The 25738-nt window shown below is 34.3% G+C and overlaps 1 protein-coding gene across 7 annotated transcripts in view; it reads left to right on the top strand.

The window, feature by feature from the left end:
* sdk1b (sidekick cell adhesion molecule 1b) overlaps nt 1-25738 on the top strand; it is a 227098-nt gene that overhangs the window by 57295 nt on the left and 144065 nt on the right. The window contains exon 1 of one of the 7 annotated variants that reach the window (XM_058789588.1): nt 12853-12969. The exons of the other annotated variants lie outside the window; for them this stretch is intronic. The gene's annotated coding sequence lies outside the window, so the exon portion shown is untranslated. Of the gene's footprint in view, nt 1-12852; nt 12970-25738 lie in introns of those variants that run through there. 7 annotated transcript variants of the gene reach the window in all.

Below are 25738 nucleotides of genomic sequence, written 5' to 3' on the forward strand. Positions count from 1 at the left end.
TGTTGGCACAACTTGACTTAGTCAAGTCATCTTGTTGCATTGACTTAGTTAAGTTTAGCAAACATTAGGTGTTAAGTTCACTCAACTTATATGTAGTTGTTGAAATAACTTGCAGTAAATTGAGCCAACGTACTGTATCAATTAATGAGCATTTAAAGTTTTTAGTTGAGTCGACTGAAAAACATATTGGTTGAACTTAATTTTTCACGATTTTCACAACCATGAACTAAGTCTAATTGACATAAAATAGTAATTTTTCCTCAACATAACTTAACTATTTGAGTTTACTGGACTTCATTGCTTTGACAAGAAGTTATGGATGTCTCTCTGGAACCAGATTTTTGATGAAATCAACAACTGCAAAATTGAAACTCCCAGCATTTATTTTTTAAATACATACATTGCATCCAAAAACACAGACAAAGTATTCATAATATAAATGCACAGACCCATCTTAGAGCCAAAATAGTACAAATAACTCCTTGTCATTATCGGATATTTTCATTGTAGGAACAAGTATACAAGAAGAAATCACAATCAGCGGTGTTAAAAACTTCACATTAAACTGTTCAAAAACTGTCTTCAATTCCCAATCGTAGAAACATGACAAGGAAAGAGGAAGCAGTACAAGGTAACAACAAAAGTCAGTTTGAAAATTTCAAGAATACCAATGTTCCACTTAAAACAATGAGATATAAAACAACAATGCTCTTACACTTTAAACCAGTCCATCGATTAAACAGTAGCAAAATATATATATTTTGGTTTGTTTTCAGTCTTATCGCAGCCACTTGATCTTCAAAGAGTGAACTCTTGTGGTGTTAGAGTCTGACCCGACTCCAATAAACAGGTGCTGTATCACTTCATATGTGAATTTTAATTCCTTTGGGTAATTGAGGTTTAATGCGTACACCAGACCCATCAGCTTCAGAAAAGTATTAGGTACATCACTCAGGTGACGCATTATCACTTCTTCCTCAATCATCAGGGCAACATCATTGTAGAACGCTGGCAGAGGTCCACAACCACTAGGATTCCAATCACCACACCCTTGATCACATCTTCTTCACGGTCACTAGGCTCTATAGAATGTAAACAAAACAAGGTACTATTACTTAAAAGCAATTACACAAATACAGTCCCCGGACCCCTGCAAATTAAGTGATTTAATGTTCAATTTTCCATTGTTTTGCCTTACATGTTTCAGCTTACCTCACATATCTTCATGAATTTTGAAGTAGTCTCTCGCATGTACCACGGCAGGTCCAGCAATGCTGCTGTCCTCATCCTTTGGTTTGTTGTCTGTAAAATATAGGATGGTTAAAGTACCAGCTTTATTCATTCAATCCTTTTGTTTTTCGTTATTCGTTTCTCCTTTCTCCCCCTCCCTCCGTCTTTGATGCTTTTTAGTAAAAAATAAAAACACAAACATTAATTTCAAATTTGCACATTTACACTTGTATACTTTTGTTGTAAATAAATCACCAGTGATGTGGTGCAACAACAGTTGTTTGTTGCCTTTTTGTTCAGCACCAAAATAAGATTTAATAGTGGATGTAACACGCTCATGCCACTTAAATCAGGGGTGTCTAATCCTGCTCCTGGAGGGCCAATAATGTATTGCAGACTTTAACTCCAACCTGGTTCAACACACCTGTCTGGAAGATTGTAGTGATCCTGAACACATTAGCTGGGTTAGGTGTGTTTAATTGGGGTTGAAGCTAAACTCTGCAGGATCTTGCCCCACCAGGAGCAGGATGGGGCACCCCTGCCTTAAATTCACTGGGTTGTAACAACACTTTAAAGGATTTAATAGGATAGGTTACCAAAGATGATAATTGTCATTTACATTTACGACATAATACAACAACAATATCAAACCTCATTAGAAGACTTGCAAGAACCAATGAGGTTTGATATTTATGTAGAAGCTAATACAATCAAACATTTTTGTAAACCAAGACTGACATTTTTATGCTTTCCTCATACAAAGAGATTGTATGATGTCAGAAGACTTCGAATATGACATACAAATCGTATAGGTTACTTTTTAGACACTTACTCTGAAGTCATTGAATGAAAAGATGTCACTATCACAAGTTTTATGATCCATAGAAGAAGAAAAGTTCAGAGGTTTGGACAAACATGAAAGTGAGTAAATGTTCACAGAATTGTCATTTTGGGGAAAGAAAGACTGCTTTAAAATAAATTCACTCACATCCTTGTCAAGGCTCTCCAGTAACAAAGTGATTTCTGGAATGTCCTCATAACGCTTTGACCTGATTAACTGTAAAAATAAAAATGACACAGGTCACAGTTCACATTTGATGTTGCTTTAAGCAATTTTGAGGAGGCTTGAACACACTGTGACTACAGTCACAAGTTAAATGCTACTTCAGAGACAGTTCAGTCCTAAATGTGCAAACACAATCTTTATAGATGCATGGGAGTGGACAGTGACTTGCCTGATGGCAGTGTTTCAGCTTGTAGTGTGTGATTAGGGCACGCTGGTTGGGGCGAGGAAAATCTACAAATTTTGCAACACCACCTCATCGATATGGAGTTGTGCTTCCACTCTGCTTGCACTGTACTGATCCTGCAAATAAAAAACTAAATAGTCAAACTCCAGCCAAGTACACATAGGCTACACGTTACATACAGAAATATTCACTGAACATCTTACTTAAAACTAACGATAATGAGATCAGATTAAGAACACGCTAAAAAGTCACTTATATGTACACTGTTTTATGTTTTTATCAACATTAACTTGATCCACAATTTTAATAGTAATGGGAAGTCCGGTTCTTTTCCGCGAACCGGTTCTTTCGGACAGTTTGTTTCAAAGTACCGGTTCACCAGTTTTGGTCCCAACCACTTTTACGTCCTCACCTAATGACGTCATTTCTATCGTCCCAGCAAATGAAAATACGCTCAAACACATTCAAATAAAGTAATTTGTAATCATGACTTAAGTTAAATAATAATCATCATCATCATCGTCGTCTTGGAAAAGTTTCTTACATTAGCGTTTTGCAAAAGCACCATAAGGCTGATGTGCAAACAGATGTTTTACAAGTCTTATAGATATAAATTGAACTAGTCTTCATTAGCTTTTCACAGAAACGAGGATTCAGCTCATAAAGCTTAAACTATAACGTGCATTCAATAGTAAATAACAAATTTCATTTACACTGAACAGTTGTTGCATGTCCATCATGTTAAAAATGCTGTTTGATATAACTAATAGCATTTGAATTTTCCAGTAACTTTAGACGTCCGTTTAATTTTTTTAATTAACTTACATTTCGCCAAATTCACAGTGTACTGGAGATCCGAGAACCGCGGGTGTAACAGTTCGGTATCAGCTGTTCATATTCATCAGTTCCCTCAGCACAGCGTGTCGCAATTCAGTGAACGTTTGGAGTTAACGGCGTAACGACAAGTCTGAGGGACTCTCAGGAACGTCTGAAAGTGAATAAACACGAATTTGCCTGGCAGTGCATATGGCTCCCGATTAGTCAAAATGGCAAAATGAGATTGCCTGAAATCAAAACGTGGATGGTGAGCGCTAACGAAACAAGCCTAAATTAACATTAAAGAAAGCACAAATCAGGGTATACTTACACATTTCATTATCTACAGTAGTCTGTAATCGTTCAAACGCGGGCTCCTTCATCTTTTCTTGCATGATCAGCAACTTCTCGTGCAGAAAATGGCGGACGGCGCGTCTCAACTTCGTTAAAATACACTGTAAAAAGAAAAGTTGAGCCAACTTAAAATTTTAAGGCAACCAGCTTCAGCAGATTTTTGAGTTTTCTCAACTTGTCGTTTTAAGTTTATACAACAAAAATGTGAGAATCTCCCACAAAAATAAGTTGAGCAAACTCAAAAATCTACTAATTTTTTTAAGTTCACTCAACAATTTTTTTTTTTTTTTTTTACAGTGTAGTACGTCACAGAAAATTGATAGAACTTACGTTTTGTTGTTATATGAACATGTTATTTAAAGTTTTCCATTTCCCTTCAAGTTGAGGTTGTTATAACTCATCCTATTGTGTAGCGAGACACTGCAAGTTGACAGGACATGATTTTACTTGTCCACCTGACTAAAACGCAGAATAATTTTTTACAGTGTAGTTGCTCATTCACAGTGTTAGCTTCTGTTATGAGCCATAACTGGTTTTGCATAAGGTAAGTGATTTATTGTTTTATACAGGCCTATTCCCCTAGGAGTGTTTTCACAGACAGGATAGATGGACAGAAGCAGTGAAAATGTTTGATGCACAACTAATTGCGTTTCATTGGCTCTGCTAAGCAAATCACTAATACTGCCTTCATTACAAAAAGGTAGTGTGGCAGTACAGTGATGGTTTAAAGATGACAATCAAGTCTACTTCAGACAGCCTGAACTGCACTTGTGATATATTAAATATACACCATTGAATTACTATGGTAAACTTCCTAAAAAAAAATATGGCATGATTTGCAAAAATGGGTTCTGTTCATCAAAGTATCATGATGAAAATCACAATTTCCACTGTTTTCAAGATTGATAATAAGAAATGTTTCCTAAATGTGCAGTATGTAATATTGACAGCTTGCAGTTAAAATTGGAACTGCAGTCCAAATTCAAAATATTTCTCAGACTCGATGCTAACGTAGGTTGCCAGATTGGTAATGGAAGCCGATAACCCTAAATTGAGTTGATTTATCTACATTTTAACATGCCTCTGGTCATAGAGATTTTTACATGGATGCCGAGGCATTTTAAAGGTCAGGTAGAATCTGTGATATCTGACCCAGTTTATTTGAAAGCTTCCATGACTACAGTACATGTGTTCTGCCAACTGGCAACCTGTCAAAATACTATTCAGTAAATTTCCAGTGGGAAGAATCACACAGTCCGACACGGAATGCACATTTAAAAAAAATAATAATAAAATAAAACTGACTGTAGCATTGTTTTTCTAAGAAACAAAAATGTAAACTTTTGTTTATTAACATGCTAAATATTAGGTAAATATTGGCAAACATATATTTTTATGTTTTAGTACAGTCAAAAAAGTATATTAGAATTAATTCTGAAGGATTATATGAAGCTAAAGACTGAAATTCAGCTTTGCCATCACAGAAAGAAAAAAAAAAACATTTTAAATATATTCAGATAGAAAAAAGTTATTTTAAATTGTAATAATGTTTCAAAATAAATGCAGCCTTGGTGAACATAAGAGACTTTCAAAAACATTTAAATTTTGAACATTAGTGTCATTCTACATCTTGCAAAATATGCTGTGGTTGTAAGATTTACTACTTGTATGGTACTTTACAACCCATTCTCACTCCCAAGGCGTCAAAAACTGAAGCATGGTCAAACGCCTTTTGCGTCACTATGAAGACGCCAAAGGTGCCCCTAGGCATCAGTATATGACAAAATAGGATCTCCATTGCTTTCAATTGCTTGCTTTATGCGTCAGGTCAAGACGCTTATGGAAAATGACAATATGTTCTCCTCCGTTGTTTGTCTTAGTTTAATGGTTTGCATGCATTTGTAAAAATATAAATAATTTTATATACATTTATACTTTTATTGGAGCACCTAACCCACCCCTACCCTAAACCTACCCACTTCTGAACAACATAAAACACGTAACAGGCAAATATAAGTGCAGTATTTATTGCAAAAACTGACCATAAACAAGCAGTATAAAAGCATTACAAACAAGTCATGTTGCATTCCAAGTCTTCTGAAGCCATACGAAGTCTTTATGAGAAGAAGAGAGCAAAAAATGATCCCGCTCCCTTAACGCGCTCACATCTCATTCAAAAAGTTACTCCCGTCCCTAGCATGGTCACGAGACACACAAGAGCCAATAGCCTGTCAGAACAGCATAACACAATCAGTCACGAGACACACAAGAGCCAACAGCATTTCACAACCAAGGCTGACGTAAGGTTTCTTCTGGCGGTATTTTTTGAATTCGCGCACACAGACTGCAGCACAGGATGAGCTTAACGGCGGACGGAGACAGCGATCGCATCTATTCCTCTCACAAATCAAATGTTTTGCCTCGGAAGACTTGGAATATTTTTTGAATAAATTATGATGGTAGTTGTATCTGCCTGTTATATCTTGTGTTTTATTGACAAATGGTAGGTTTAGGGGCAGGGGTTGGGTTATGTGCTCATAAATGTGTAAATAATGTAATATAAATAAAACTGTTGTGGCTGTTTACATTGAAAAATCACACCCCAACATATATGCAATAATGGCAATGTTATTATCCAATATATAATTTAATTATGACGATACAATTCCCAGTATGGCGTCGGCATATTGACGCCAAGGGTTTCCTATTTAAAGCAATGGAGGACCCTGCAAGTCGAAAAATGACGCTAAGGGATACCTTGAGCGTCAAAAAGCGACGCCAAATGGTCCTGACCAAGCTTCAATATGTGACGAGTTGGGTGTGAGAATGGGTTGTACTTTATGCTGCTTTTGTGTCTTTTTGAAGTTTGAAGGCTTCAGGTCAAATTCATTGTAATGTAAAAGAGTGTTAAGAATCAGTTTTCAGATTTTCTTCTTTTGATTTCAATGAAAGAAAGTCGTTGGAATGACTCTTTGAGTAAATGATGACAGAAGTTTCATTTTTGGATGAACTGTTCTTTTAAAGGTTGCTGTAGTGTTGTATTATTAAAGATGAACATTACATTGAGATGTATTATTGAGATGTTCTTTTCATAAACTATGGATGTCAATGTTAAGATGGCCAAGAGAAGATTGTGTAGGTCAGATGAATTCACAAAGTTTCTTTCACGTGGATTAAATATGCACTGTTGAGCTGTCTATTCTCATGCCATAATGTAGTTTTGAGTGCATGTGTTTATATTGTCTTTGGATAATGGAGCGTTAATGTGTGAATTAATTTGTAAAGTGTCACAATGCATATGTGTATGAGTGAGCGATTTGGCAGTGTGACACGTTGAAGAGTGTGTGGGCACGTGTTGTGCTGCCGTGCAAAGTGTGTAACTGTGCTGTCTCAGGGCAGGGGAATTATGAGTGCAATTCTGATCGTCTGGAAGAGACATGAAATATTAATGGCACTGATGATTGACCGTCAGACATGACAGATGGCCAGTGACATGGCTGGTGTGTGTGTGTGTGTGTGTGTTTGTGTGCAGGCGGTGTGAGAGGAACGAGGCCTTTCCTCTGGTAGCTGTATACCTTGCCTTCCATTGCAGATCTCAAATCTGATTAATGTATATAAAGGGATGTCAAACCAATTTTGGGTCAAGAGCCAAAGTTATTTGTTAAATCATGTGAATGAAAATCTCATGTGTTTTGTTGCTATGAATGTCTAGTATCAACTTTATGCTGCTTAGCAAAATAAAAGCATTTTAAATTGACCAATTTCATTCACAGGCCTTGAATATGTCATATACAGTAATTCATGGACATATATAATTCATATATTAATATATATATATATACAGTATGTATATATATTAGTGGTGGGCCGTTATCGGCGTTAACGTGCTGCGTTAACGTGAGACTCTTATCGGGCGATAAAAAAAATATCGCCGTTAATCTATTCTCAAAGTTGGGTTGGGAGCTGGGTCTATACTACGCAAGCTATGATGACTTTCACCTTGATATTTTAGCGCGGATGTATACCTAGCAGAATTGCACTGTAGGGGGCGAGAACGAGTCTTGAACCTGTGTGTACTGTGTATGCGTGCTAACATGGATGCAGCTATGAAGCCGCCGGGTTTGCTTCAGGGAAAATTTATTTTTAAGAAGCTTACCAATGGAAATCTCAGTGTTTCCCCTACCATTATTTTAGGGGGCGGCCCGCCCCCCCAACGGCACCCCCCGCCCCCCTTGAAGGTCAAGTTGATTTTATTTAATTTTATTTTCTCTATAGCGCCAGACCACAAAAGAAGTCATTCAATGTTACCTTCCCTATAGAACAGGTGTATACCTTGTTCTTTTATTAAACAAACTAAATAGCCTTATGTTATTTATCTTATTTACACGACGGCGTGTCATTTATGTGACTTTACATGGTAGCGCTCTCTGTATCGCGCGCACAGCGGAGTTCTGCCCCGGTTCGCGCACACATACACACACACAAACAAACGTAAGCGCACGCACAAGTGAGCACACTCCCACTCCTATTTGTAAATATTAAGCCGCAAAACGTCTATTTAAATATGACTTCTGCGTGTCTCTGTGTTAATGTATGGCGCAGACGCGCGGGTTTGTTCACTCATACAGAAGCGCGCGAGGCTTGCAGCCATATTAAGGTCTGTCGTCTCACTAAATGAGGACATAAATACATGAACAACATCTCCAGAACTGCTCTGAGAGTCACTTCATGAGCATTCGAGCGTTTCATTTGAGAAAACTATCCTCATATCATATACACAGAAATGTAAAGGTATTCAAGGCAACCCGTCAAAATAAAAGTTCGGTTTCACTTGAAGACATTGGGGAGAACGTAATAGACTACTACTACTAAAACTATTAAAACCTTATCTTTAAGGAACAATCATACAATGTCTTCAATGTTATTATCAATATTAAATCCCCTTTATTTTTATGTCGGAAAAAGCATAAAAGCCTTTAGGTAGGCTACCTTATGTAATTTTAAATTACATAATTTAATTTAATTAATTAGCCTATTAATTACCACGACACCACAAATTACCACCATATTATGTTTGCTTCTTGATGACTGCTAGTTGTTTACTACTAGTAGTGAACTTATTCTGATCTACTTGGCAGAATTCAAATGAGCCATTTTAATCTAGATTAATCTAGATTAATTCCAAGATTACAGTGAGATTAATCTAGATTAAAAAATTAATCTATGCCCACCACTAATATATATATATATATATATATATATATATATATATATATATATACACTGATCTACTGCTCAAGAACACATACGGAAACATTTTTAAGATTATTTAATGAATGTAAAGTAAAAAGATCAGCATTTATCTGAAATATAAGTGTTTTGTAACAATGTCAAAGTCTTTACTCCACCTTTTGATTAATGTGTCCTTGCTGATTAAAAGTATTAATTTCTTTAAAAAAAAATTACTGATCCCAAACACTATTGTAAGTCATATGGGTTTGGAAACCACATGAAAATGAGAAAATGTAAGTTGGGTGAATTCTTCCTTTAACAAACTTTGACTTGACAGTGAGTTTGTTTCCAGCATGTTTAACTAGTTGGAAAGTGTATTTTGTACGCAAAGAATAAGATTTCATTATTCACTCTGTCAAAATGTTTTCAATTTTCCTGAAGAATATTAAATATAATCTACTTGTGGCCCTTAATCAAATACTTGAATCAATAGAGAATCATAAGAATTATTAGCAGGCATGAATGCTGGATAAGAATTTTAAGCTGTCTCTGTTTTTATTAGATTTGTAAAATATTACGTTTAATCAGCTTCAGACATATTGCCTAAGTCATTTCTCTTTTTCCATTCCTGATGTTTCTGTAGGGGTCAGCTAAGGTCATGTTTAATAAAGGATAGCAGAATAGATGTCAAACACACACACACACACACACACACACACACACACAGACAGATAGCCCCCAGCTTTCAGGTGATGTTTTTGATTGAAATAATGTCTCTTTATCATCATGAGGCTGATCAATGCTAGGATCGATGTGAAGGACTAAGGCTATAGTATTTGCTCTGATAATTGCGTGCTGTGATTACGGCTGGAACGATTAGTCAGGTTAGTTGACAGCTAAAATCCATCATGCCTTCATGTTTATTTTAGCATTCAAATAGCCATTTGCCTGTAAATTCTCCTTGATATGTGACATTCATATAAATTTACCTTAACGTCTTTATTTATAATTCATCCCAATTTTAATTAAGTATTAGCCCTAATTTTGTATCTTAGCTACTTAACATCTATAATGGAAGGGCAAAGTTTGTTTTCTTTGTTGACGTATTTCCTGTTGAAACAGGTTGCACAGCTGTAATGCAATATTTTTATTTTTATTTTATTAGTTAAGAAATGAATTTGTTTCATATAATTAATAATAGATAAGCTACTTTCTTTTGGGGGCCAGATTACAGAGTATATTTGTGAAATATTATTACAATTTAAAAACTATTTTCTATTTGAATATATTTAAAAATGTAATTTATTCCTGTGATGGCAAAGCTGAATTTTCAGCATCATCACTCCAGTCTTCAGTGTCACATGATCCTTCAGAAATCATTCTAATATGCTGATTTGCTGGTCAAGAAACATTTCCTAATGTTGAAAACAGTGCTTAATATTTTTGTGGAAAGCATGATACATTTTTGGGCGATTCTGTGAGAGAATATTTCTATAATAGAACGTTCAAAAGTTTTCTTTTACTAGTTAAGAAATGAAATGTATATGCAAACATTAGTATATAGCTGCATATAATTAGTAATGTTTGCATATAATTAATAATAAATGAGCTGTTTTGTTTTAAACGCCAGATTATCCAGATGAAATCGAATCATTTTTCAATCAAATATTTCCACCTAAAACTGTGGAGCTGAACTATGGCCAGAAAAAGATTTAATGTCCGGATTTGAACCGCAGCCCATAAATTGATGTCTGCTAAGCGCTGTTGAACTCGCCACTGAGTTTTGCACTGTTGTGTGTCAAGTGGGCCAATCAGACAGCCATATTAAATTGACTGACAGGCCAGATTTGGCACCTGGGCCGCTAGTTGAGAGCTCTGTCATAAATGTTATCCGCAACCCTATTTGCGATAAAACTCTGTTTGTGCATGTATTCCTTTGGTTGTCCTTTTGTGTGCATGATGCATTAGAAGTAAATGCTGTTGGGCTTGTAGATAAGACCTGCTTATCCGTACCTGACTGCCTGCCTCTATTTCTCACACACACACAAATGCTGGCTGCGTCCGAAACCGAAGGCAGCTGCGGCTGCCTTTGTGCCACGCTGCTCAATCAGTCAATGACTTAACAGATAGCATTTTAGTATGAAGGTACCTCCAAAGAAAAGGTTTCAGACAGGCTTCCAAGGCAACATCACATCTAATAAAGCAAATATTTAATGACTACAATAGCCTATAGTCTTGGTAGAAATAGAATCATACATTTAAAAAATATATAGATTTTTAAAACTAATTTGACTTTTTTTTTTTTTTTTTCAACTTCTCTATCAGATGCAATTTTTATTTTTCTCCAATAACTGTCAAAACTCTGGATTATTGAATGTCAGCCTTCAGAAATTGTCCAGATGAAGTCATCTCAGAAGACAAGATGTTACACAAACATTGCATGGTTCAACAATAGGGATGACCTGATGGCCTGAGACCAGTGTGAGAGAGTTTTTGTGCAAGTTAACAGATCTCATGCCCCATCAGACCAGTTGTTGTTAACAGGACAAATTGTCATTGCTGATTATATACAGTACCGGGACTTTAAATAGAAATATTTGGCTTTCTGTTGTTAATTGATCAACAAATATATTTAGTCAAATTCTACCAATTTAAGTATCACAACTTTCAGTTTTGAAAGCATTAGTTAGATTATATTATAAAATGGGTAAAAATTATAGTGCAAATATATACATTTTGTAATCTCAAAGTGCATTTTAAGTGATATTTGATGAAAACAGTGCCTGTGTCTCAAATCCTCCCAGTTTGCCTTTGCAGCTAAGAATGCAATAAATAACAACAACAACAACTAATATAATATATTTTATTTTTATGTAATTCAGAAAGAGTTTTTTTCTTTTCTTAAGAAATAATTATTAGGTTTTAAATTGCAGTAATAACTGGAAATTACCCCTGTAGCTCCATGATAGCTACAAATTCATTTATACACTTCTGCTAGAAAATTAAGGCACATGGTGATTTGTTTTTAACATTTACATAAAAAAAAAAAAATAATAATAAATTTAAATGCCTTCCAAACTTCATATAGTGCTTGCGAAAGCACTTTTTTTCTGGATTTTGGTCGCATTTCCATCACTTTTCTATCTTTCCATCACTGTGATGATCAAATAAAACATGTCTGTTCGCATTAAGATAATGTTCTACTCACTAAAAAATGTTGGGTTAAAAATAACCCAACTAGTAACCCAACTATGGGTTGGTATAGCACCTTCCCATCTATGGGTTATTTTGACCCAATGAATTGGGTTAAAATCCAGTTGGGTTAAAAGTTACCCAACAGTTGAGTTAATTATTTATATTAATTCAGATCAGTATTTTTTTTATTTTTTTATTTTTTTATAAAATTATTTAATAAAACTACATTATAAAAAAAAACTTTGTTTTCAAATACAGATTTTGTTTATTTAAATATGCAAATAATAAATTTTTAACAAATATATTTTGAAATATAAAACATTTTTAGTAAGTACTGTAAATTCACATTGTATCAGCTAATCTGAGAAGACCCATAGAGATGGGCATATCTATTGTGATAATGTTGTATTTTGCTATAAAAAAAAAAAGCAACAGAGCAGTTTCTTAGAATAATTCAGTTTAGAGGCTTTAAGTGAATTCACATCAGACAATATCATTTATTAATAAAAATATCTCATGTTGTGATCACAGCAAATAATCTGATCATTTTCTCCCTCTTGTGCAAGTCTCATTCTGATTTATCATGCATTTACCACACTCACACACACACACACACACACACACACACACACACACAGTGCTCAGTCCCTGCTGTGTCTGTAGTCAGTAAGAGGCTCTGGAGCTAATTAAGGAGGCTCTGCTGGATCAGTGCAGCCTGGGAGCTCTCTGCTCGTTTGCTAATGTCTGTCAGCATGTCTCTCACACATGTAGGAAACACTCTTCCTGCGGGGCTTGATTACTACTGTCTTGAACTGGATGTAACGGCAAAACAGCAGGCTGAATGTCAATTTGCTTTCTCCTATGAAGCAGAAGTGCAAAATGTGCTGCTGAGGTATGTACTTACGACATAATAGTATGTACCCACTGGCCTAATACTGCCGAAAAGGTTTCTGTAAAATGAAGTTTTTGCAGTTTATTTGTTTTTCTGTTATTTTTAGTTGTCATGATGGTTCTTGATTTCTATATACCTTTCAAAAGTTTGGAAAGGTAATTCATGTTTTTGAAAGACCTTGCTTATAATCACCAAGGCTGCATTTATTTGATCAAAAATACAGTAAAAACAGTAATATTGTCAAATGTTATTACAATTTTAAACAATTGTTTTAATTTGAATATATTTTAAAAAGTAATTTATTCCTGTGATGCAAAGCTGAATTTTCAGCATCATTACTCCAGTCTTCAGTGTCACATGATCCTTCAGAAATCATTCTAATATGCTGATTTGGTCCTCAGGAAACATTATTATCATCGTTGGAAACAGTCTTTGCTACTTAATATTTTAGTAGAAACATGATACACTACCATTCATTTTTAGTTTTGTTTCATGATAAGCAAGCCAGCATATCAGAATGATTTCTGAAGGATCACGTGGAGTAATCAATTCAGCTTTGCATCACAGGAATAAATTACCTTTAAAAAAAAAAAAAGTTATTTTGTAATTATAATATCATTTCACAGTGTTACCATTTTACTGTATTTTTGATGGGATAAATGCAGCCTTGTTGAAAGTATCATTATTCCAGAGTGGTAGAGTATATAGGTGAAAAAAAAACCCTGCTATGCATGAAAATTGGGTTTCAGACCTCCAGCATTGGGACAGGGTCTCTGACTTCATCAACCACTCTTAATACAAAGAAACAAAGTGCCAGCTCTCACATGAGACCAGACTCAGTCACATCTCTGATCTGAGCTCTTTCTACTGTCAGTCTCCAATGTGGACGGCATTTGACTAGGTTATGGAACGTAGGAGGACTGTTGGGATTAAATGCTTCAAAGATGATGAAATATCTCTTTGATAATAAAGAATGAAGCTTGGACAAAGGCTGTTGTCGAGTTCAAGTGGATTGAAGCTTTCGAGCGTCCAGCTCAAACTTGAGTCCACGTTTCACACATCTAAGGGAAAAATAATCAAAGATTTATGCGTTTGTTGCCGTGAAAGCTGTCCGTATAACAGTTCTCTGAATATTTGTGTCGCATAAGGGAATGTTCACCAAAAAATGAAAATTCTGTCATCATCATCATCTTGAAGTTGCGTTTTCAAAGTACTGGTCTGATGCAATGAGTGCTTTTGAGGATGAACTTAAAAGTGGTTTTGACAAATGTGCCATTAATTGTCATTTTCAACAATATTTAAAGTGCAAAGTATGAAGTTCTCCCTAAAATTAAAGTTCTGCATCGTCATTTTAAATGTGTAAAGTAAAAAAAAAAAAAACATACAACAAAAGTGAGGTCCAATGCTGTTGGAAAAAAAAAAAAAGTCATACAGGTTTGGAATGATATAAGGGTAAGTAAAATGATGACAGAGTTTTAATTTTTTGGACGAATCATCCTTTTAAATTTGTCAACATGATACAGCACTCATAATTAATTTTACTTAGTAAACATATTTCACATGAAAACAGGAATTTATGAATTTTCAGTTTTATAAAAAAAAATAAATAAAAAAAAAAAAATATATATATATATATATATCCAATAAGGGAATAACTTTTTTTTTTTTTCTTAAATTTTTTAACCTTTAGGAAAAGATTGGATTGTGAAAAATAGTCTACAGAGCATAAAAATATAGGCTTTTTTTTTTTTTTTTTACATTTACGTATTACTCCAGCTGTAAAACTTGGAATAAAAAGAAAATATAAGATGGTTTAATATTCTTTTTCTCTTTATTCTCAATAAAAATTTGCAAAAATAATTTGCAATAAATCTGTTTGTTTTACATGTGTTTATTGAAATGCATGCTCAACAATAATTATAACAACAAATTCTAACAATAATTCTATAATTACAATATCAGCTCTAATTATATATAATAAATGTGATAATGTTTAAAAGAAACATGCAGTTCACATTAAAACCATGCATATATACATCTTAAAAATAAGACCAGGAATATGTCTTAAATATAAGATGATAATTTTCATGTTGAATTCATGTTGATGTCACAAAAAAAATAGTTAAGTGAAGTACCATACTAAACCAGACTCGGCTCCATTTCCTTTTGCTTTATGGTTTCCGTCTAGCTGCAGTGTTCCTCTCGATTCCAAACAATCATTCTGTTTGCACCAATCAATCAAATTCAACTGATGAAGGTTCAGAGGAAGATCGTCAGAGCAGAAGTACAGTTGAAATTAACATCTGAAGGAAGACAGTTGCACAGCAACAGCTTTTGAGTGCTCTGAATTTCAATGCCATTTAAAAAAAAAAAAAACATCAATTTTCTTTTTAGCACAGCATCCAGGATGACGGTGATAATATATTGGTCGAGTTCTAGACCTAGAAGAGATCACTAGACGTTTAAATTCAGAATACAGCATACAGTTGCTATTTTATCCCGAAACTCATCAGTATCTTTTAATACGTTTATTTTTGTTTGAGAAGATTGCAGTAATTACACATTTCTGTTTGTTGGAGAGGTACAGAAATGCTTGTTGTTAAAAGTGGGTGTTCTAAGTGTATTTGTGTGTGTGAGAGAGTTTGTATGTGTGTTTTTAATATAATGAACATAGGCGGTGTTTCAGCCCTGAGCTTTGATTGATTAGTTTGGCTTGGCGTGTTTATTTCCTATTTCTAATCCGGCAGCTATTCATTAGGCCTGTCAGTAAAACATTTAAATAAAACTCTTTCCATCTCTCTTTCTCTCTCATTCTCTACCTCCCTTCCTGTCTTTCTCCATGTAGCTCCTCCCTTCTTTCACTCTGCATCTCTTTTTTTCTTTAAAAATAAATTAATTAATAAAATTAGAAATAAAAATGGATATGTATAGAAATATGCATAAAATATAACCTTTATGGTTAAAAAAATAACATGCTGAACAAAAAATGGTTTAATTAATTTTCTAATAATAAATATTTTTAATAATAACAGTAATATTATTAAGCCAATAAGCCAAATATTAAAAAAAAAAAAAATAATAGTTGAAAAACAATGGAAAACAATAATGCCAAAATAGTTTTAAAAATAGAAATGAAAAACATAAATAAAATGGATATGAATGCAAATATACAGTATAAAAAATGTATTTAATGTTAATTTTTAAACAAAATGACATGCTTAACAATAATGATAAATTATTTTCTAATAATAATAACATTTAATTAGAACAATAATATTGAGGGAAAATTATTACATTTAATAATAATGAAAAAAACGAATGGAAAATAACAATGAAAAAAAAGAATGTTATTTAAATAACTATTATATTATATGAACTATTTTCAGGTTTGACCGAACACTCTGCCCATCTGCCATTGGTTTTTTTATGGTTCCGCCCCAAACTTAGACTATTGTTTGAGTCAGTGTTGCTTTGTCAGGCTGCTCGAATGTTAAATGAAACAGATACATTTTTTAAACATAGGAAAAAAAATACCCCCTTGAGCTTTAAGCTTGTATAGCTAGCAATAATTATAAGCATAATCATATAAATGATTTCTAACAATGCGTAAGCATGAAGAATAAAATAGAAAAAGATTTTTAGAAAAATAATTTTATAAATAAAATGAAATAAAATAGTAACATATATACACATATACACATATATATTAGTGCTGTCAAACGATTAATTGCGATTAATCGCATACATTTTTTTAAATTATTTTTTGCATAATATGTGTGTTCTGTGTATATTTATTAAACACAGTTTTCACACACATACAGTATATATTTAGAAAATATTTACATGTATTTAAATAGATTTAATAACATAATTAGTTATAAACATAACCTATTTTTCTGAAATATATACATGCATGTGTGTGTATTTATATATACTTAATACATATATGATGTAAACAAAAACTTTTATTTTGGATGTGATTAATTGTGATTAATCGCTTGACAGCACTAATATATATATATATATATATGTGTGTGTGTGTGTGTGTGTGTGTACCTGTGCACACATGTCTGGTTTGCTATCCTTGTGGGGACTCTCTATAGGCGTAATGGTTTTTCTACTGTGCAAACTATATTTTCTATCGCTCTACTCCAACCCTACACCTAAACCTACCCCTCACAGAAAACTTTCTGCATTTTTAGATTTTCAAAAAACTTAATTCTGTGTGATTTATAAGCTTGTTTACCCGTGGGGACCTCAGTTAAGGTCCCCACCATGACACGAGTCCCCATGAATCTGTGCGTATTCAGGTTTAAGTCCCCACCGGGATATAAAAACAGTACACACAGGTATAGGTGTGTGTTATGCATATGCAAATTATGCATAATTGTGTATAATAATATCACCAATAATTAAAAAGTGACACACACACATTTTTAAACATGATAAACACAATAATTTCTCATTGTGCGCAAGAAATCAAAGTACATATTTGACAATGTTGTAAGTAACAGATGGTTACTGTATTTAAGGCGGTACAGATTCTGTTTGTGTTTGTGCGTGGGTGGGTGTGTGTGTGCTTGACTGTGAGTGATGGTCTCTGATTCAGAAAGGCCCCAGATGTTCAGCTGTCCGGAGTCTGCCAGTCACCATCCAACTCTGACAGGACCCGACAGAGCTGTCATCCCTGAACGCCTGCCAGTCAAACCGATGCTCGATGCGTTCCGGGGCGTATCTGTCACTATTTGTTTTGCCAAAGACTTGATGAGGAGAATGATAACTCTGAGTTTTACTACTCAGTGAGGGCATGAGAATGTGTGTGCGTCTGTTTGAACTGTCTCTCCGTATACATATCTTGAGGCTTGTCACGGCTCCGCAGGTGCCCAGGCGTGTGATTGGACGGACTGTAAATGAGGCGGGATGACCTTGACCACAAATCCTACATATTTTTATCACCTCTCATCACATTCAGAGTGGACGGTAATAGCCACGCCGTATATCACATCCTATGAACAGCGTTTTATGTGCCTCTTTTATGTGAGACTGCTTTGTTTAATAAGCAGTTTATTATTTTCATTAAAAATGAATCATTAAAATGAATGAATTATTTATTTATTTAAAAAGTCACTTTTCACAATACTATCAATTTATAATGAATAAAATCAAGTTCTATCCTTTTTGCCTATTAGCAAATATTGTTCAGAAATATGTCTTTACAGCAGTAAAGTGTTATTAATATGATTATTTATTCTTTTTAAAATCAACATAAAATTAATAAAAACAAGTCCAAATTCCCATTTCATAATCCTGTCAATTTCCAGTTAACAAAATCAGGTTTCATCCTTTTTGTCTGTTTAAATGTTTCACTTGGAAATACTTCTCTTTACAGAAGTAAATAATAAAAGTAAATGAAGTATTCAACTCCAATGAGTCAATAAATTTCCAATGAATAAGAAGTTTATTATTATTATTATTTAAATATTTTATTTATTTTATTCTTTTTAATTCAGTGTGAAAATTCCAAACAAGTCAAAATTGTTTCACTCAGGAATAACTTCAGAAGTAAAATTCAGTGATAAACCAGCATTTAGTTCATATAATGCTGCTTGTTACACTCATATGAAAATGTCCAATCTCCATTTGAATGAAACCAATTCTTTCCCCCACCCAGTCTAAAGTTAGTAAGTAGAAACCCAGCTATGAAACTTTTCGACTTTATAATATTTGGCTCTGCACTATTCGTGGCTCTTTTTAATATGATGCTCCTAAGCTTCAGTAATACCTTCTGCCTTAACATATCAATATAGTCCCATCCCTACCAGATTAGATTAAAATGCCCCAAGGAAACAAAATAAAACTTATTTCATGCATCTTGCACAACGCGGGTCAATGGGGGAAATCTCTTTCACTTTCTTCCCCCGTCTCTTTCAACGTCTTTGTGTTTCTAAAGGCTACTTTTCGCTGCCTCACTTTAGTCCTATTTCATATGGGTGATACAGATTTGCTATTTCAAAGCAAAACATTTCATCATGCACTCGTTTCATGGTTGGGCAGTTTTTGGAAGCCAAAATTCATTCTCACCAAATCAGAACTCCCTCTGTTTTTGCCCATCAGTTATTCATGAGATGCCAAACGTGAGCATATAATACACATGCGCGCACACACACAGACGTTCGGGCATCTTAACACTCGACGTTACTGGCTGTGTTGACATATAAGCGTGATATAAGTGATAATGAGTCAGCTATGGACGGATGGGTGTGCATATGTGTGGGGGATCATAATAAGTTTAGAAATACAGAATAAAAATGAAAAGGCAGTGCATGATGGAGCACCTCATCATAAGCAGTGAAACTGACAGGGAGGCAGGAAGGGAGGTGAGAGAAAGAAAAATAGTGGTAGAAAAAAGGAGTGTTGATGAAATGATATTGGTTTACCTGTGTGTGTGTGTGTGTGTGTGTGTGTGTAGGGCGTGTGTTTGAGGTCTTATAAGAATGCCGCCTGTGACTCGGAATACAAATGAACAGAACTGCAGGAAAAAATGAACTGCAAATGAGAGAAACCTTTGGCTAAGGCGAACCCATAACCCATCAGAGACTTTGAAATCTCTCTCGGTCTCCGTGCGAGGGGTTAACACCAAGGTTTGTATGCCAGAGGGAGCCTGCGGAAGGGGAGAGCCGCATCCTCTTTGACCTTGGCTGGATGTTCTTCTGTTCACTTTGAAGTGTGCTGGTGCGCTCGGTTCGAGGAATCTAAAAATGAGAAAATAAAACGCCTCATGCTTATTGGATTTTGTTTTTGTTGTTGATAATTATTTATTTATTTTGGCTTTAATGCTAATTGCACATCTGGGGTATGTACGACAACTATATTTGCAATTGTAAAAGACATACAAATTTGTATGTTTTTCTTATAATGCATTAATAGTATTTTTCATTATTATAAATACCCATATGTGTGTGTATTAGGGGTGTGATGGTACACAAACATGATTGTTCGGTACGTACCTCGGTTTTGATGTCACCGTTCGGTATGGTTTCGGTACAGCAGGGGGAAAAAAATTTTAATTACATTTTTTTAAATCTACCTCATTTTAGGCTCTAAAACTATATAATGAACCTTTTTAAATTACTAGGTTACAATTTACAACAGAGCCCAAACTTATTTTTTAAATATAATAATCAACACTCAACTTAAAAAAAAAGAAAATGTATGCAAACATGTAAATTGCTCATAATGCAGTTTTTAAATTAACTTCTAAATTATAAAATGTCTATTTGTTGTTGAAATATATTCATTTACACAGTGGCTGTCATAACTTGTTTCATAACAGATTTATTTCAAGTTCAGTGGTTAAAACATTACTGTATTTGTTTGGTACACATGCATACCGAACCAAAAGTCCCATTCCAAACATTTTTGGTATGAATACGTGTACCGTATCTGAGATATCTGCAATATTTTCCTTCTTTCAAGGCAGCAGTTCAAACCGTTCAAACAGAAATGGATTTTATTTACACTAAGTGAAAATAGCTGTATTTTATTAGTGATAGGCTATTTACACTAAGTGCAAACTACGATAGATTATATAAAATTTATATTTGCTATATAAAAATAGCAGCATTTTCTTTGCAATAAGTGTAAATGCTGTTTAAATGAGGCAGATATTTGCACCTCATTATTGTTGTACATTATAAAACAGCAGTAAAAACGTATTGAGTGTAAATGATCATATTTCTTAAAATTACTAAATGGATGCTGCCTTATATTGGGACAATAAAGCCTACCCTACACCTAACCTACCTGTTAACCACTTTATTATTAAATACCTGGCACTTTATTTCCTTTTTTTTTTTTCATTTTTATTGAAAATAAATATCTTTCCAATCTGATATGTGATGGGAAAACAGAGAAGAATAAGTTTGGTATAAAGTGGATTCGAGCTCAAGTCGATCGTGTGAAAAGATACCACTGTGCGCTTTATGCCCTGGTCTACACCACTGAGCCTTTTGTACAATCCACGTCTTTTGTAATGTTATCTACATCAACCAGACATTGGTGGGCGGAGCTATACTGTAAATAGCCTCTGCCAACAAGGTGGGCTATTTGCTCTTCTTTCAAAGTATTTAGTAAAAAGATTCCATTAAACAAATAATATACAATCTAATACATATTTAAAAGATAGCATCCTTATGTTGTTTCTACATTCACTTGGAGATTCAGTTTTAAAATATATTTAGAATTACACATTTTAATGTTAGGTGCAGTTAATCGTGATGACTTACCAAAACGTCTGATTGATTAGTTCAGTTATTTTTAATCTACTGATAGCGCTAACAGAAATATTTCTGAATATATATTCTAACCATGATATATTAGTGTTGTTATTATTACAAATGATTGACAAAAAGTTATTATTAATAATAAAAAATTATAAATATTTACAAGTATATTTTATTCAATACAATAACACTCAGCTTAAATGGTGTAAATATGTATAAATAAATATGTATAACATCCACTTGTTTGTGTGATGTGAGTGCAAAGAGAACTTTTTGCATTTGCTCAGTTCGATATTGTGTCTGCTGAAAGCAGTCTGGGTTTGCCACGCTCTGTTCCACTGGCAGCAGAGCGTGGCAAAACGACTTAATTTGGAGACGAATGACATCACTTTTTTCATAGATATGAGAGCATTATGAGATGTTTATAGCTTTTCAAGTCAAGCACACTTAAATCAATCAGAACAGCACACCAACAAGTTACAAAAAAGCAATTTTTGCCTAAGCAATGGTCTGTGTTGGAGCTTGAGACGGTTTTTAAAAGGAAGCTCAAGCAGTGTCAGTCAGGAGCGGGAATGTCTCCTGGGATGACATGACCTGTAACAGGCACATCTACTACACATGTACAGCAAACACACATACAAGCACACAGATCCAGTGATGACCCCTACATATGCAATAAGTAGTCAAAACGTACAGTATTTTCAGGTCTAGTATTTTAAATCTTTTGCTTAATGAAAACAGTTCATCATAATTTGTTGCACAATTAATTATATTCAGATGCTGGAGTTTGTGCTTAGTATTGAATAATTACACTGCAACAATAATTTTTGCTTAGTAATGAATAATTACACTGCAACAATAGTTTTTCTTAATCTTTTTTTTTTTTTTTTTGTCTTGTCTTCCAATAAAACATTGAAACATCTTAAATCAACATCAATTAGTTTATGAAGAAAAATATTGTAAGACAAGTCTTGATTTCAGAGAGTATATCTCACTTTTTAGCAAAACTGCATAAAATATTATGACCTGTTTTTAGAGAATGCATCTAGAATAATTTTTCTTATCCCATTAGCACATAGTTTCTTCCTGTTTTAAAGAAATAGTTCACCCCAAAATTGAAAATTTGGTGAAAATATGCTTCACCCTAAGGCCATCCAAGATGTAGATGAGTTTGTTTCTTCATCAGAACAGATTTGGAGAATTTTAACATTATATCACTTACTTACTAATGGATCCTCTGCAGTGAATGGGTGCCGTCAGAATGAGAGTTCAAACAGCTGATAAAAACATCGCAATAATCCACACGAAGTAAACCACACGACTCCAGTCCATCAGTTAAGGTTATTTTAAGTAATTGTGTGTTTGTAAGAAACAAATCCATGAAGATATTTTAATAGTCCTCTATCCATAATGTGAAAAAGTCATCTTGTCTGAATCAGGAGAGAAATATGCACAGATCAAGCACCATTTGCAAGCAAAACAGTCCATAACAGTTCTAAACAAATATGTGGGTGGATTTTATTGGGAAAGGACAACAGGGAATGGACACATGTATCTTGATCATCTTAAGATGTTTTCCAAGTAGTGTGCAGAGAGAATGAAGTTTTCTGTCTGATCAAAGCAGCACTATAGTGGATAGGAATGTTTTTGTCTGTACTTGTGGGAAAGTGCTCTGCTTCCTGCAGTGCAGATATAATTGTACTTGTCGCATATGCAGGTACACACATACACCCTCATCCACAGCAGAGCCAATCTGGGGAAACAGGAAGTCATGCTTTGCCCAAAGTCCTCTAGGGGATGTTGTCAAATATTAAATTGTCTCCCTTTAATGAGGTCACCTACCGTGCTGTGTCCTGTGGGAGAGGCTCTGCGTTGGCACCCACATACACACACACTAAGTTGTAGTCTTTTTAAAATTGCAAATCAAATCCTGCTTTCTTTGACTTAATCCAAGTAGCCATGTCCCACCCATGAAGTTTATCTCTGAGGAATTCTCCTTGCTATTGCATTTTTTTCTTTACATTTCCATCTAAAAACAAATAATATTAGATATGATGGAATTTTCTTTCCGAAGGTTTTCTTGTTTAGAAGAAGCAATCCGAGAAATTATGCAGGAGGGACTTTTACGTTTTAATAAAAGTTGCATTTGTTGAAGAACTTAGTTGGCCAGATTTGTGTATCTGTGCAAGTAGTCATTTAAAGATGTAACTTGTTTTCCCTGAGGAGGTTTAGAAAATTTGTTTCGCAAGCATACTTTGGGATTTCAGTGGCATCTGAATTAAACACATCTGTGCTTTTCTTGCACATCCTGGGTAAAAATTAGAGCAAATTACCTACTATTTTTCATCCAACTTGTCGGTCCCTGGAGAAATGAAATCCCATCCACATAGGGATGTCGGTGATTGCAGATATTGTATTTTCACAAAGCTACTCATTTATGTTGACCAAATTTAATTTTCTCATTGCATGCAAATTCCTGGTGCACATTTATTATGGATTTAGACTTTCTGTCCAAATCGGTACTTAAAAAAATTACAGCTGTCCAATGTTAATAATTGCAAATCAGATGTTGTTTAGAAAACAAATCCCTTTTGAATAGTGTTTCAGCTTATCCAAGATCACGTTTCAGTTACTACAGGGACAATCCACCTGTGTGCCGCCTTGTAATACTTGCCTTCATAGGTCAAGAAAAGGCTTAGTTGCAAAATATGTCATTTCCTGTTAACATGCTGAATGATGAGAAGTAATTTGACGCAACTTAAACTTTTTCATGCTGTTTTCTCACAAAAGTGTCCACGTACTCACTCATTTCTGCAGGATGTTTATATAAAAGTCAGAAAAAGACTCTTTAGTTCCCTAAAACAAATGTAAAAAAACTACAAATTTCAGTTACTGGCGTAACAGTAGGAAATAATAATTGAATTTGGGCTGGAGAGCTGGCAAGCTGTCAGAAAATTCAGGAAAAAACCACTCCGACTTTTTGTCTCTGTAATAATTAGCACTTCCCATGTGTACTTCTCTTTCATCTCAGCTCTAATAATTCTGAGGGTTGTGGGATTGTTAGTACATTGGGAAAAAAGGCTCTTTTGACTGACTTTGTGTTTTAAATACAGACTTTTTTTGTCTTAGTGGACAAATAATTCTAGGTATAAAGGTAATCTGCTCACAGTCATTTTTTTAAAGGTTTTGGCTGTTTAATTTGTAATTGCAACCAAAGAGATATTACAACTTGCAAGCTGCAAATAGAGCAAGATCAAGCTTTCAAACAGAGCAAGCTTTCATTGCAAACAGTGGAAAAATATGAGAGGAGGGAGGGGAAATGTAATAAGTTAGAGGAGAAAAGGACTGGACATATAAAGGCCAGAAATCTCTGAACAGTCATGCGTCTGACGTTCTGTTCACATTAATACAATATTTCTGAAAACAAAAAGACATTTCTTTATAGTTAACTGAACACTGAGTGTTTTGAAAGCGGCTTACAAAGTGGCTTTCAACCTCCCTGAAAAATGTAAAAGCGTTGACATTTAACACTTGTCTTTTGTCCATCTTAGATATGAAATTCTGTCAAGGTTGTTTTTTCACAGACTTTTTCCATTTTGTTACACTTGCGCAGGTCTGTCTCTGGTTTAAAGTGGTTTGAGTTTCATTGTTGATCTGATATATATCTTGTGTTTTCACTTGAGTGTTACTTTCAATATTAAAATGAGATCTTAATTCAAGATTTTTGTTTTCATACAGTAAGTGTTCCTGCCACACCAGATAAGCTTATATTAAGGATTTGGGACTGAAAAAAAAATGGTTTCGATCACAAATCTCTTATGATCATCATCTCTTATAATCCAAAAATACACTAAAAACATAATATCGTGAAATATTATTACAATTTGAAATGACTATTCTAGCATATTTAAAAACGTCATTTAATACTGTAACGGCAAAGCTGAATTTAGAAAGCAGAAATCATTCTATTATGCTGATTTGGTGCTCAATAAACATTTCCAATAAACGGTTGCTTAATATTTTAAAGCTGCTTAATATTTTTGTGAATGTTCACACACACACACAAAACCTTCCGCACCTGCTCTGTGCTTGATGTTCTTAATGTTCTTTTGTAGCAGCTGCATATAACTGTATTCATTCAATAAAAATCTGGTATATATGGTTATTTATTACACAGGCCTCTGGAATACTTTGTTCTGATTGGTCAGTTGCAGAATTCAGTGATTTAATATTTCTAATATCGAGTTCTTGAGAAAATCATAATCTTATAAAACCTTTTTGCAATTACAGTTTCATATCAAAGATTACCTGCCATATGCTCCCTGTCTGTAGATTCCCTTCCGTGAGGTTTTGATCGTCAGGATAAATTTGGTATGAATGCTTTTTGATCCAAACCGATCTGAATAATGAATGAAAAGAGATCCATCTGCCCATCACGTCAAGACAAGACATTCACAACAAGGTTACTCTGGTGAATGTCTTGAAAG

This window comes from Onychostoma macrolepis, chromosome 01 (assembly GCF_012432095.1).
Source record: "Onychostoma macrolepis isolate SWU-2019 chromosome 01, ASM1243209v1, whole genome shotgun sequence".
Classification (NCBI taxonomy): Eukaryota; Metazoa; Chordata; class Actinopteri; order Cypriniformes; family Cyprinidae; genus Onychostoma; species Onychostoma macrolepis.